This window comes from Triturus cristatus, chromosome 2_2 (assembly GCF_964204655.1).
Source record: "Triturus cristatus chromosome 2_2, aTriCri1.1, whole genome shotgun sequence".
NCBI classification, from domain to species: domain Eukaryota; kingdom Metazoa; phylum Chordata; class Amphibia; order Caudata; family Salamandridae; genus Triturus; species Triturus cristatus.
The window spans coordinates 1,071,726,466-1,071,739,891 of record NC_140582.1 but is presented as its reverse complement, the minus strand read 5'-3'; positions in this window follow the sequence as shown (position 1 = coordinate 1,071,739,891).

The window sequence follows — 13,426 nt, the reverse complement described above, 5'->3', positions numbered from 1 at the left end:
AAGTCTGAAGAAATTTGAAAGAGGCAAGAGCGAACGGAGTAGTAGCACATTGCTATTTAAATGTGTTTAGAAGAAATAAAACAGTAAAGGGTTTGAAAACTAAGCTAGTCATCTGAGGAAGTGATATACATGTAATACAATTTTAATTTGTAGTATTATATTGTTTCAAGGAACATTTACTGTTTAATATTTTTTTTTTTTTGTGTAGTAGTAGTTAAGGATTATAACAAGTCACATAAGAAAGAAAGTGGGAAAATGCAGAATGTAACCACACCACCATTTTTTTTGAGTGATCCAGGTGAGCCGAATGTCAAATGGAGCAAATGGAAGAAAATATTTGCGCATTATGCAAAGGTCTGTGGAACAAATCTAAGTGCGGAAAGAAAATGTTCACTTTTGTTGCATTGTTTAGGTGGAGAAGGGCAAGAAGTTTTGGAAAATTTGCCAGCTTTATCTGCACAAGAACAACGAGGTTTAGATGAATATGAAATATGTTTATTGCAATTAGATAAGCATTATTTACCTCGTGTAAGCACAATAATGGAGAGATATCATTTTGGATTAAGAGAGCAAGGTAAAGAGGAATCTGTTGAGGAATATTTAACTGTTTTAAGAAAGTTAGCTTCTAGTTGTAAATTTGGAGCTGCTAATGAAGAAAGAATTAGGGATCAATTTGTTCTCAAATGTAGGGAAGATAAAATAAGAGAGGAACTGTGGTTAAAAGATGAGCCACCATTAGAAGAAGTGGTAGGAATTGCTAAAAAAGTAGAACATATGTTAAAATGTGTAAATGAACTAAAGGGTGATAAAGTAAAAAGTCAACCTGTAGTGGAGGAAGTACAAAATGTTGTATGTCAAGTAAAAGATGTGAAAATTCCTGTGAAGGAGTCAGGTAAAGATGACGCATCAAACGCAGCTGTAGTGTGTTTTAGATGTGGTAAATCAGGACATAAAGCGAACTCAAAAATGTGTCCTGCTTTGAGTTTTGTGTGTCATGGTTGTGGGAAGAAAGGGCATTTCATAAAGTTTTGTAAGTCAAAAGAGAAAAAATTGGCAAATAAAGATATAAAAGAGGTTATATGTCAGATAAAAGATAAGAAATGTCATGATCACCCGGTTGGTAAAGTAAAGATTGATGGTATAGAATTGGAAATGAAATTTGACTCTTGCTCGCATATTTCCATTATCTCAAAACAGTCTTTTGAGAAATGGTTTCAGAAGAAGAACAAATTGAATAGGATGGATATAAATCCAGGTGGGTATGGAGGGCATTCCATAAGTATGTTTGGATATTTTAATGCCTGTATTGAAATGGAAAAGAAAATGTTTGTTGGGAAAATTTATGTATCAAAAGTTGGGGATGATTTAATTGGTTGGCCACATCAACGTTTATTGGGTGTCATGTTAAATCCAAATATGGATCCTCAGGTACAAATTCAGGAAATTAGAGCTGAGACTAATGATTTTGTGAGTGAATTCCCTCAGTTGTTTAAGAAAGATTTAGGGTGTCTTAAAGGTTATAAGCATTGTATCAAATTAAAAAATAATGCTGTGCCAGTAGTAGCCAAGGTAAGAAGAATTCCTATTGCTGTACAAGGAAAAGTTGAACAGGAACTAAAGAAACTTGAGGAACAGGGCATTATTACTTCTGTAGAGGCATCAGAATGGTTGGCGCCAATTGTTGTTGCCAACAAACCTAATGGTGACATTAGGCTTTGTTGTGACTTAAGATCTCTAAACAAAGAGGTAATAGTGGATAAGTTTCCTCTTCCAAATATTGATGAATTATTGTCCTCTTTGGGTGATGCTAAGGTTTTTACAACATTGGACCTTACGCAGGCATATCATCAAATTGAACTTACATGTGAGTCTCAAGATCTGACGGCTTTCATCACTCCCATGGGGGCATTTAAATATAAAAGAATGCCTTTTGGTCTTGTATCTGCGGCCTCGGTTTTTCAAAGGGTGATGGCTTCAATTTTAAAAGGAATAAAGTGGGTGAAATGTTATCAAGATGATTTACTTGTTTTTGGTGCAAATCAAGAAGAACATGACAAAACCCTGAGATCAGTTTTGAAGAGGTTAGAGTGTGCTGGTCTCACTTTGAAATTTGAGAAATGTAAATTTTCTGTAAAAGAGGTAAATTATTTGGGGCATTGTATTTCTGCCTCAGGAAGTGTTCCAAAGAAGGATTTGGTGGATACTATTTTAAATTTGGCTTCTCCAAAGAATAAAGAGGAAGTTGTTTCATTTTTAGGAATGGTTGAATATTATGGGAAATTTGTGAGAAATTTGGCAAGTAAATCTAGTAATATGAGAAATCTACTTGGGAAAAGTAAGGAATTTATTTGGACAGATGTCTGTCAAAATGAATTTGTTGAAATGAAGAAAGATCTTGTAAATGCACCTAATTTACAAGCGTTTATTCCAACTGATGAAACATGTATAGTAACTGATGCCAGTTCAAAAGGGTTAGGTGCTATTTTGAAACAGAAAAGAGGTGGACAGGAGAAATTGATTGCATGTGCATCTAGAAGTCTAAGGGGTGCGGAAATCAATTATTCAGTGATTGAAAAGGAGGCTTTGGCGATTTTTTGGGCACTAAAAAGATTTAGACATTTTGTTTGGGGTTTGAATTTCAAGGTTTGTTCAGATCATAAGCCGTTAAAAGAAATTTTTATGAAGAAAGGTTTGGATTCTATTTCCTCACGGATAAGAAAATGGGTTATTGGTTTGCAGGATTTTAATTTTACAGTTGAACATATTCCTGGTGTTGATAATGTGACTGCGGATTGTCTTTCGCGTTTGGTGTGTGATGTTAGTGAAGAAGAGGATGAGGAAGAGTTTTATGAAGAGGAGGTTAAAGTATGTGAAATTACCTCGGGTGCCATACAGGAGGATGAGTGGAAGGATGGTCTTAAAAATGACAGTGAAATTAAGAAGGTCATTACTATGATTTCAAGTAAGTCTAATTTTGATAACTCTTTGTCTAAAGTGTGGCACTTGATTGCAGACGAGTTATCTGTGGATAATGAGATTTTGTTAAGGGGTAGCAAATTGATTCCTCCTAATTCTCTCAGGAAAAGACTGGTTGAAGAGGCTCATCAGGGACATTTAGGAATTGTAAAAACTAAAGAAAGACTTAGAACTTCATTTTGGTGGCCTGGAATGGATATTGAAATTGAACGTGAGGTGAGAGAATGTATACAATGCAGATCTAGTGATAAAATTCTCACTCCTCGTACTCCTCCTATGGTTTGTCGTAAGTTACCTAGTGGTCCATGGGAGGATATTGCTTTTGACATTGTGGGTCCTCTTAAGGGTGAACATCGTACTCCTTATCTCATTGTCTTGATTGATTTATATTCAAGATGGGTGGAAATATGTTCTGTTTCTGAGTTCACTTCTGTTTGTGTGATTTCTTTTCTGAAAGACATATTTAGGAGAGAAGGGTACCCTAAAACAATTTTATCAGATAATGGTCCACAGTTTTGTTCTGTTTTAATGTCAGAATTTTTGTTATCCTGTGGTATTATACATAAAAGATCTTCTGTGTATCATCCGGAAACTAATGGGGCTGTGGAAAGGTTCAATAGAGTGATCAAGGAAAATATTCAGCTGTCAAGGGTAAATTCTTTGGATTGGAAGGAGGAATTGCAGAAATGCATTTTGGCTCATAGATTTTCTCCTCATATGTCTACACTTAAGACACCTTTTGAATTGTTCAAAGGTAGAATTCCCAATACAAGTTTATGTCCTGGTTGGATGATTTGGGGTAAAGGTGTAAAAGATAACAGCATTGGTACATGGAGACTTAGAGAAGAAAAACTACAACTTAAAAACAAATTAAGTTATGATGAAAGGAAAAGAGTCAAAGAAATTGTTGTCAATATAGGGGATGTGGTGCGGGTAAAAGCTCCTGTAGGAGCTTTATCTTGGTCAAAATATACTTCACCTATGCGTGTCATTAAATGTTTCAAAAATTCTGTGAAATTAGAAAATGGTAAAATTTGGAATTTAAACCGTGTTGTTATCATGAAGAAAGATAATTCCAACTGTGAGATTGATCAAAGTGTTGTTGCCAATGCAAGTGATTCTGTCAATTCTCATCAGAGGATTAGTGTTCGTGAAAAAGTTGTACCAAGATATTTGAAAGAATATGTTAGGTAAAAAAAAAAATAAAAAATGTGTACTCGGATATATGAAAGAGTATGTAAAGTTTTATTTAATGTGTATTTGGTTTCATTATTCATCTTTCGTGGATTTTGTAGATTAAGATGTTTAATGTAATACTCCTGTTTTTTATGAACTGTAAGGTTTATCCTTTTGTTATAAGAACGGAGATGTGTGGTGTTTCCACAGGTCTTCCTGCTTCTACAAGTTCAGTAGAACTTGGAACGTTAGTTGATGGGGATTCTTTGTGTGTCAGTTACTCCTAGGTAGCTGATGGATGAGGTGTTATTAATAAATCTCTCTTCCAACTACATTCCAGTTTCTGTGGTATTTAACGAACTTTTCACCATCCATGCCCTAAATGATGTCTAAATTCACCAGAGCAAACAGAAAACAGTAGATTACTAAAGCTGTGGCTACCTGCTCTGGTAGCAGTGGATGAAAGCAGGCCTGTTGGCAGACAAGGCCAGGCAAGCTTGCAGGCCTAGGCCTCAAAATGGCCACCAGCCACATGGCCAGGCCCAACAACATCAGCAAGGCCACCCCAAAAAACACACTTCCCCAACTCAATCCAATGCCATCCATGCCCTAAATGATGTCTAAATTCAACAGAGCAAACAGAAAACAGTAGATTACTAAAGCTGTGGCTACCTGCTCTGGTAGCAGTGGATGAAAGCAGGCCTGTTGGCAGACAAGGCCAGGCAAGCTTGCAGGCCTAGGCCTCAAAATGGCCAGCAGCCACATGGCCAGGCCCAACAACATCAGCAAGGCCAGCCCAAAAAACACACTTCCCCAACTCAATCCAATGCCATCCATGCCCTAAATGATGTCTAAATTCAACAGAGCAAACAGAAAACAGTAGATTACTAAAGCTGTGGCTACCTGCTCTGGTAGCAGTGGATGAAAGCAGGCCTGTTGGCAGACAAGGCCAGGCAAGCTTGCAGGCCTAGGCCTCAAAATGGCCACCAGCCACATGGCCAGGCCCAACAACATCAGCAAGGCCACCCCAAAAAACACACTTCCCCAACTCAATCCAATGCCATCCATGCCCTCAATGATGTCTAAATTCAACAGAGCACACAGAAAACAGTAGATTACTAAAGCTGTGGCTACCTGCTCTGGTAGCAGTGGATGAAAGCAGGCTTGTTGGCAGACAAGGCCAGGCAAGCTTGCAGGCCTAGGCCTCAAAATGGCCACCAGCCACATGGCCAGGCCCAACAACATCAGCAAGGCCACCCCAAAAAACACACTTCCCCAACTCAATCCAATGCCATCCATGCCCTAAATGATGTCTAAATTCAACAGAGCACACAGAAAACAGTAGATTACTAAAGCTGTGGCTACCTGCTCTGGTAGCAGTGGATGAAAGCAGGCCTGTTGGCAGACAAGGCCAGGCAAGCTTGCAGGCCTAGGCCTCAAAATGGCCACCAGCCACAGGGCCAGGCCCAACAACATCAGCAAGGCCACCCCAAAAAACACACTTCCCCAACTCAATCCAATGCCATCCATGCCCTAAATGTGATTGAAAATGAAATATATTCCAAAAACAAAAGGAACAGTTGCTTCATCATGCACACACACACCCATGAGGCCATGCCCATGGCTAGCTCGGGCCTACTACTACAACCCACAAAATTTAAAAAAAAAAAAAAAAAAAAAAAGGAATGATGATAATTAATTATCAAAAATAAATTGTAGTTACACAACAACTGCAATGCCCACAATCAAACACAACAACCACTTACTTGTAAAATATCCTATTCCAAAAATCCTGAAATCCAATTGCAATGATGCAGCAGACAAAAGGAGTGATCTTTCCAGCTCCAAATCCAAAGGCAGAATGAGCAGGAGATGGACAAAGCACTGGGAGGAGCCTGCTGGACAGGAACAGGAAGTTGGAGAATCTGTGCCACTTCCTCCCTCTCTCCACCTTGTAAAAAAATGACTCCTTGCACAAAAATGGAAAGCCAAATGTGAATGTAAGGAGTTCTTTTCATCCAAAATCAGTATTTGCAGATGGTTTCATGCTGCTAGAGCCGATATTCCTCTCCAAATTGTAAATTTTACGTTGTTGAGTTCTCGAGCTTCACATTACTTCCGCCGGCGTGTCGAAAACGATATGATCGCGTTCTCTTCTTTGTCCCTGTCGCGTTGGATATGACGTGTTCGCGGTCTCTTTCTCCTGTTCGCGTTCGATTTCATGTGCCCGTGTCCTCATTCTCTGGCTCGCGATGTAGAATGACATGTTCGAGATCTCAATCTTCTCATACTCGTGCGGTGCATGATCGCGAGAAGAAAGACGTGATCGCGCGACAAATGACGTGATCGCGTGAAAAATGACTTGAATGCGGCCGCGAACTCTCGCGAGACAGCGCAAAATGGCTACCAAAATCCAACATCTCGTGGAGAACGCGACCGGGTCAAGAAAACTTGTCGGAGAACGCAGGGATTCAGGTAAGGCGATCGCGCGCGCGCGAGAATGTATTGTTTTACAGCGCGAGCAAGAAAAAAATTATCGCTAAGCTGCGGAATGCGGAAATTTTGACATTTTCACGCTTTCCGCGGAACGCGAAAATGTCAAAATATCGCAATTTCCGCGAACGGAACGGAATTTTGGCCCAGGCCTAGTGATGTCACTGACCATGTCATGAGTGATGTAATATGTGACGTCATCAGCAGTGGATTGCGGGCGCGCGAGTTATAGTTAGCTGAACTAGCTATAACGGGGGAATGTCATTGTTTTTTTACGAGTGAAATGTCCAGCTAACTATAACATGTGAGAAACCTATGGTTTTTTCAGTGAATTTGCAAGGTTTTTTAAATGCTAATTCCTAACTATAACGTGTGTGAAACCTATGTTTTTTTCAGTGAATATATATATATATATATATACGGACCACGATAATGGTGCAGTTCATTTGTAGTCGTGCAAGTCATCATATATATATGTGTGTGTGAATACTGGTGTCCTGCACTAACCCTCCTTTTCATCACATGCCATTCATCGAGGGCAGAGGAAGGCAGCACCGAGCAGGTCAGAGAAGCAAACAGGTCTGTATTTAATATGAAAACGCTCTTATTCTTTGTAACATTTTTAAAAATTTCAGCAAAGTGCATGTGCAAAGAATGGAGTTAGAGACTAACACATTTCAGCCTCAGGCCTTCATATATATATATATATATATATATATATATATATATATATATCACTGAAAAAACCATAGGTTTTAGGGAAAGTTATAGTTAGTTGGACATTTCACTTGTACAAAACCATAGAAATTCCCCCGTTATAGTTAGTTCAGCTAACTATAACTTGCACCCCCGCAATGCTCTGCTGATGACGTCACATATTACATCACTCATGACATGGTCAGTGACATCACTGATGACATCACTGATGACATCATCCAGTGACTGTGTGTTTCTGTAAAGTTTAAATATGTTTAATAGATATAGGGAAAGGTGTATTGAAGAATGAGTGGGTGTATAAGTGTCTGAATAGATGATTTAGTAGGTGCGTGACTGACTCTATAAATGAGTGATTTATTGGCCCTGAGGACCCCATCCCCCAGGGCCTGACCCCTATTTTTTTTTTATTTAAAAAAATTGGAAGGGGGCCTTGTGGCCCCCCTCCCGAGGTCATATTCGACCCCGGAGACCCCATCCCCTGGGGCATGGCCAGGTTTAAAAAAAAATTAAATCATTGGAGGCGGGTTGCGTGGCCCCCTCCTCAGGCCATTTATGGCCCCGGGGACCCCACCCCTCGGGGACGGCCTGTCCGTGTTTTAAAAATAAAAAAAATTATAATGGGGGAGGGAGGCCCCGTGGACCTCATCCCCTGCTGCCTGGCCTCTCGTTGGGGACCATGGGGGGGACCACGGGGGGATCCCCAATTCCTCCACAGTCCCGCCAGCTCCCCGCCTCCTGCTCTCGCTTTCAAAACCCAAACCAGAGTTTGCAATGACAAAGGCGGGAGGCGCGAGGCTCCCACCCTGTCATTGCAAACAGCAGTGTCCCGGGGTGGGCACCCTGGGACACTGCAGTAGCTGTCCCTGGGGCTGGCGGTCCCCAGGGCCATCACTGGCTCCAGGAGGGGGGCTGCGCGGCCCCCTCCCAACATTAGCAAAGCCCCAGGGAGGTGGTGGTCCCCGGGGCATGTGGGGGGCTCGAGCCCCCCCACACAGGTAGTTTTTTAACAAAAATAAACCAAGCCCTGGGGGGTGGTGATCCCCGGGCTGCGGGGGGGCCATGAGCCCCCCGCAAATTTTTAGAAAAGCCCTGGGGGTGGCGGTCCCCGGGGCTTAGGGGTCCTTGGAGGCCCCCCAAGCATTTGAAATCCAAGCCCCGGGGGGTGGCGGTCCTCAGGGCTGCGGGGGGGCTGTGTGCCCCCACAAATATTTATAGAAAGCCCAGGGTGTGGCGTTCCCCGGGTCTGCGGGGTTCCCTCTGGGCCCCTGCAAATATATTTTTGACATACCCCCGGGACTTGGCCCACCCTGGGGCTAATTAATAACGAAGCGCGGGAGTCGGCGCTCAGTTTTTTCTATATTCGTGGCCGGATCCGCGGATCCTGCACGCATCTCACGATTTTTTTATTTAAAAGGGCTTTTTTTGGCCCTGAGCAGGCCTAGGGGGTCAGGGTCTTTCTACCCTGCCCCCTTTTCTTGTTTTACGCGTTTGTTTTACTGATGGCTGCCAACACTTCCTGGTTTGAAGTGTTGACAGCCACATTAGAACGCAGCGCATGATCAGGAGGGTGCGCGGATCCTCCGCGCCTCTAAATATCAAAACTTTTATTTTTGATTTTCTCAGCAACTACTGAACGGATTTACACTATTTTTAAACCCTTGCTTCTGAGCCAAGCAGTACCCTTTTGCCAAATTTGGGGTAAATCAGTTCAGTAGTTTTGGCTGTAGCCTTGCATAAATTTCCCTATGGGAAATTGATTTTTTGACTCTTATATTTTTAATTTCTCAGTAACTACTGAACAGATTCACACCATTTAAAAAAAGGTCTCGTTCTGAACCAAGGGCTACCTTTTTGCCAAATTTGGTGTAATTCCATTCAGCAGTTCGGGCTGTAGTCGTGTCTAAAGTTTCCTATGGGAAATAACATAGAGAAAACGCGTTTTGGGACCCCCCGTTTTTCTTTGCACCCGCTTGGCGAATCACCCCGAAACTTTCAGGATAGGAGCTGACCGGAGCGGGCCATAAGTTTTGAACATTTTGGGAAGATTCGTCAACCGGCGCCAAAGTTATTGGGAAAAGAAGAAACGCTTTTTGAATAGAAACAAGGTCCTAACTATAACTACCTACATACCTATATATATATATATATATATATATATGGAAACTCAGCATTCAACTGTCACAAATACAAAGGAATCACACTCCAGGATCGCTTATAAATCCCGCTCTCTCCATGACCATTCATCGACGGGGAGGAGAGACGGATGCAGCTAGGTTTTCTGGCAGAAGGCGCACCTTGACATAGTAAGAGTATGGATGGATGTGTGTGTGGAGGCGCCTGATACATGTAAGGAGAGCACTCCTTTTTTTGTTTTTGTAAAATAACATCTGCATATATTTAAATCTGACAAACGCATTGTGGTTTTGTCTTCCACCTTTTTAGAGTGTGACCAGAGGGGCCTTCCCCCACCCCTCCCATGGAGAAAGTAGTTTAGATATCTTGAGAAAGATATAAGAGAGGTCCTCTCACAAAGCTTTTAAAAAGTGTACACACGTATGACTGACACATGTCATGCACTTTTTGAACCACGTGCGCTAAGTAGTGTGGTACCGGATGGGTTCTAATAAGTGAACAGTGAACACCTACATGTCATGTTTGTGTTTTCTTCTTTTTTTATTTTTCCTACAGGCTAGACTTGGAGCCCCATACTAGTGTGGAGTGATTATTGACACCCCACCAAGTGGTTAATCTTTACTATTAGTTTGTTAAGACGGAGCCCATTGTAAGATAGGTCTTGATGAATGCCGCATACCCTGAGGGGACACAAGGCAGAAACATGTCGATCATAGATATCACAGTGAGGGGATAATGAATTTTCCGACTTAGCCATGTGCATAATGGGAGGTGGATTGTACTTCTCCGTATTATCAACATTTTACTCTGCGCAATGCTGACTTCACTGGTTTTCAGGCGATATTGCTTTAAATCGCCGTATATCGAAGGTTTAACATCGCCTATTAGCAAATCATTGTAAATACGCCGCTAACACGGCGATGTGAACCGGTGATATACGGCGATATCGCGATGATTACAGCGGCCCCTTGTTGATATCCCCTATAGAAAGTAAATGGAAGGTATAGCTCTACCATCTTGCGATAATCATGAATACATACAAGTATATAAAACACATGATAAAAGGTGCGCATTCCTACGATGCCTCCCTAACTAGATGTACCTTAATGTACCTAGCATCTGTGTAGGTGTTATGCCAAGAATCCCTCTAGGATCTAGTCAACCCCATTTACCTGAAATAAGAGAATGTGGGACCCCGTTCTGGTCTCGAGTTGGACACCCCGTGAGGGATGTTAGACCACTGTTAGCTGGAGCGTCTGCATGCAGGAACCCAAGAGGTGTGGCGCCGTGGCCAGGGCGACTGACTCCGTAATCGAGGGATCACGATTCGCTCCCCGGCGCCAGCAGCAGATTAGCCCAGCATCATGTGACTCTGGGCAATAGCTTGCTTAATCTTCCCGATGGCCCCCAGCGCCTAGAGAACCTTACGGGTGATTGTTCGCGCTTTACAAGTGTGGATTATTATTGTCAGTGTGTCAGCCGGGAAGTCTCGGTCTCCTTTGTCTTTCTAAGCAAGACATAATGTTTATATACACCCAGATGTCTCCCCAGGGGTCCTATCTTGCTGTGTTACTGTGTCGGCCTAAAGGATGAAGTCGGGCCTGAACTTTATACAGAGATATGATACAGGAGATGTTCGTCCTGCTGTCAGTCCTGCTGTGCTTCTCATGCATAATGTATGAGATTCGAACTAGGGGGAAACCCACGTTCTGAATGCAGTGTCGTATCTAGGTAAAAGGTCAGTCCCTATGAACCATTATGTATGTAATGTAGGGAAGAATATAGGTGAAAGGTTGCAATGTTACCTGCGCCTATATAGGGTACCTGTATGGAATATAACAATGTAACTCATTAGTGCTCACTAGGAGAATGCGCTTCATGTCTTCCAGGTTAGCGGTGTTGGTTGCAACTCGTGCCCATTTAAGTCACCTGTTGTCGTTAGTGGGGCTTATTACTAGGGGTGGGCGGAATTTGCGAAAGCGACTTGCGAAAATTATCGCGAAAATGTTAAAAATCTCCGCAAACAAGCGGAAATATCGCGAAGATGCGGAAGTTTTTTTCCCGCCCGTTCGCGATATTTTTTGCATGGTTGCGGGTCGCTAACTTACCCCTGCGGTTGCTCGCAGGCGCGGCCATCTTGTTTTCAGTTGTCTCGCGGTGCATGATCGCGAGAAAAAAGACGTGATCGCGCGACGCATGACGTCACTGCGGACGCGAACTGTCGCGAGACAGCGCAAATGGCTAAAACAATACAACATCTCATGGAGAACGCGACCGGATCGGGAAAACTTGTCGGCGAACGCGGGGATTCAGGTAAGGCGATCGCGCGCGCGAGAGAATGTATTATTTTACAGCACGAGCAAGAACCAAATTATCGCAAATCTGCGGAATGCGGAAATTTGGACATTTCCGCGCTCTCTGCGGAACGCGGAAATGCCAAATTATCGCAAATTCCGCGAACGGAACGGAAATTTTGCCCAGGCCTACTTATTACCATAGTTAAAAGCATGTCCCAGGGAGGCTGATGTTTTTGGCCCATGGGGACACCATATTGAACTCAAGGTGATTATGGCCGCTGTCTGTGGTTGTCCCAACTACCATGTCGATCACTCTTGGCCACAATCTGATGTCTATCAGTATGTAATCAATAAGGCTTGTGTTTGTAGTTCTATTATAGGTGTTTGGCTCCATCTTATCTGACTTGGTCTGTCCATTGACAGCCCTTAACCCATACTCGAGGGTCGAGGCATGCAGCAGTAGAGCTGTTCGTGACCGTTTTTTAATTGGTGGTAAGTCAAGAGGGGAGATGAGCCATGTCTCATCCACTTTGTCAATATCGGTTACATCTTCTGGGTCTAGGGGTTCGAAGGTGACATTAAAGTCATTATTAACGATGACTGGGGCTCCCTTTCCTTGAGGCAATCTTCCAGCACTTGAAGAGTTGGAGAACTGTAGCCTGTCTTGGTACCTCAGGCATAGACAATATAAAGGTCTAACCGTAAACCATTCCTACCCCTGAGTTGGATCACTAGGATATCAGGGCTTTTGGTCTTGAGCTCTCGAATGGTTCATTGGAGTTTGATTTTAATACAAATCAACAGCCCCCCAGCAGGTCGCCCTGATCTACAGTTGACTGCTGGGCAGCAGAATGTGACATATCCGGTAATGAAAACAAGGGTGGTGGACCATTTTGCTTGCAAGATGCAGATGTCGAATTGCTCAATGTGTTTAACTCAGTGAGGAAGTGTCACCTTTGGCCTTACCCCAGCAACATTTCAGGATAGTATGCGAAGATTTGCAGTCAATTAACCTGAGCCTGGGCAGACAAATTGATTCCCGGCTGTCGCAGACCCTGACTGTGGGGCTTCAGTGGTTGCTCGCAATGTTAGGGTCCCCTCTATTGGGGTGCCAGTGCCAGACTGCAACCGATCAGGGGTGCCAAGGCTAGAGGGCTGTGAGAATGGTACCTGAAAGTCTGTGTGATACCTAGCTTTAATAACTAGATGCTCAGCCTTGCCTATATGTTGGGATGACGTGTGGGCTGAACTGACTTGATGGACCAGTCAATTGGTAATAGCCAGTGGTGACTCATAGCCCAATGGGATACCGTGCCTGTTAGTGGCTTGCAACTGATGTGGACCAAAAGGGCTGTATGTCAATTGGATGCCAGTGGGCTAGATTCTTGTCTCTAAGATGTAATTCAATACAATCTATTTGAGGGGTACGATGGGAGAGCCTTTTGGCCCATAGGATGTCATCCCTGATAACTGATCTGCACCCCTCACTTTTTGTACCCAATGTATTGATTTATGAATCAGAGAATCTTTATCTTCATATTTAATGTGAGGTGGAATTTTAGGCACATTAGAAATGAAGATTCTCCTGGTAGGGCATTGGGCCTGTTCTCGCCTATAACTAAAGTGGCGACTGT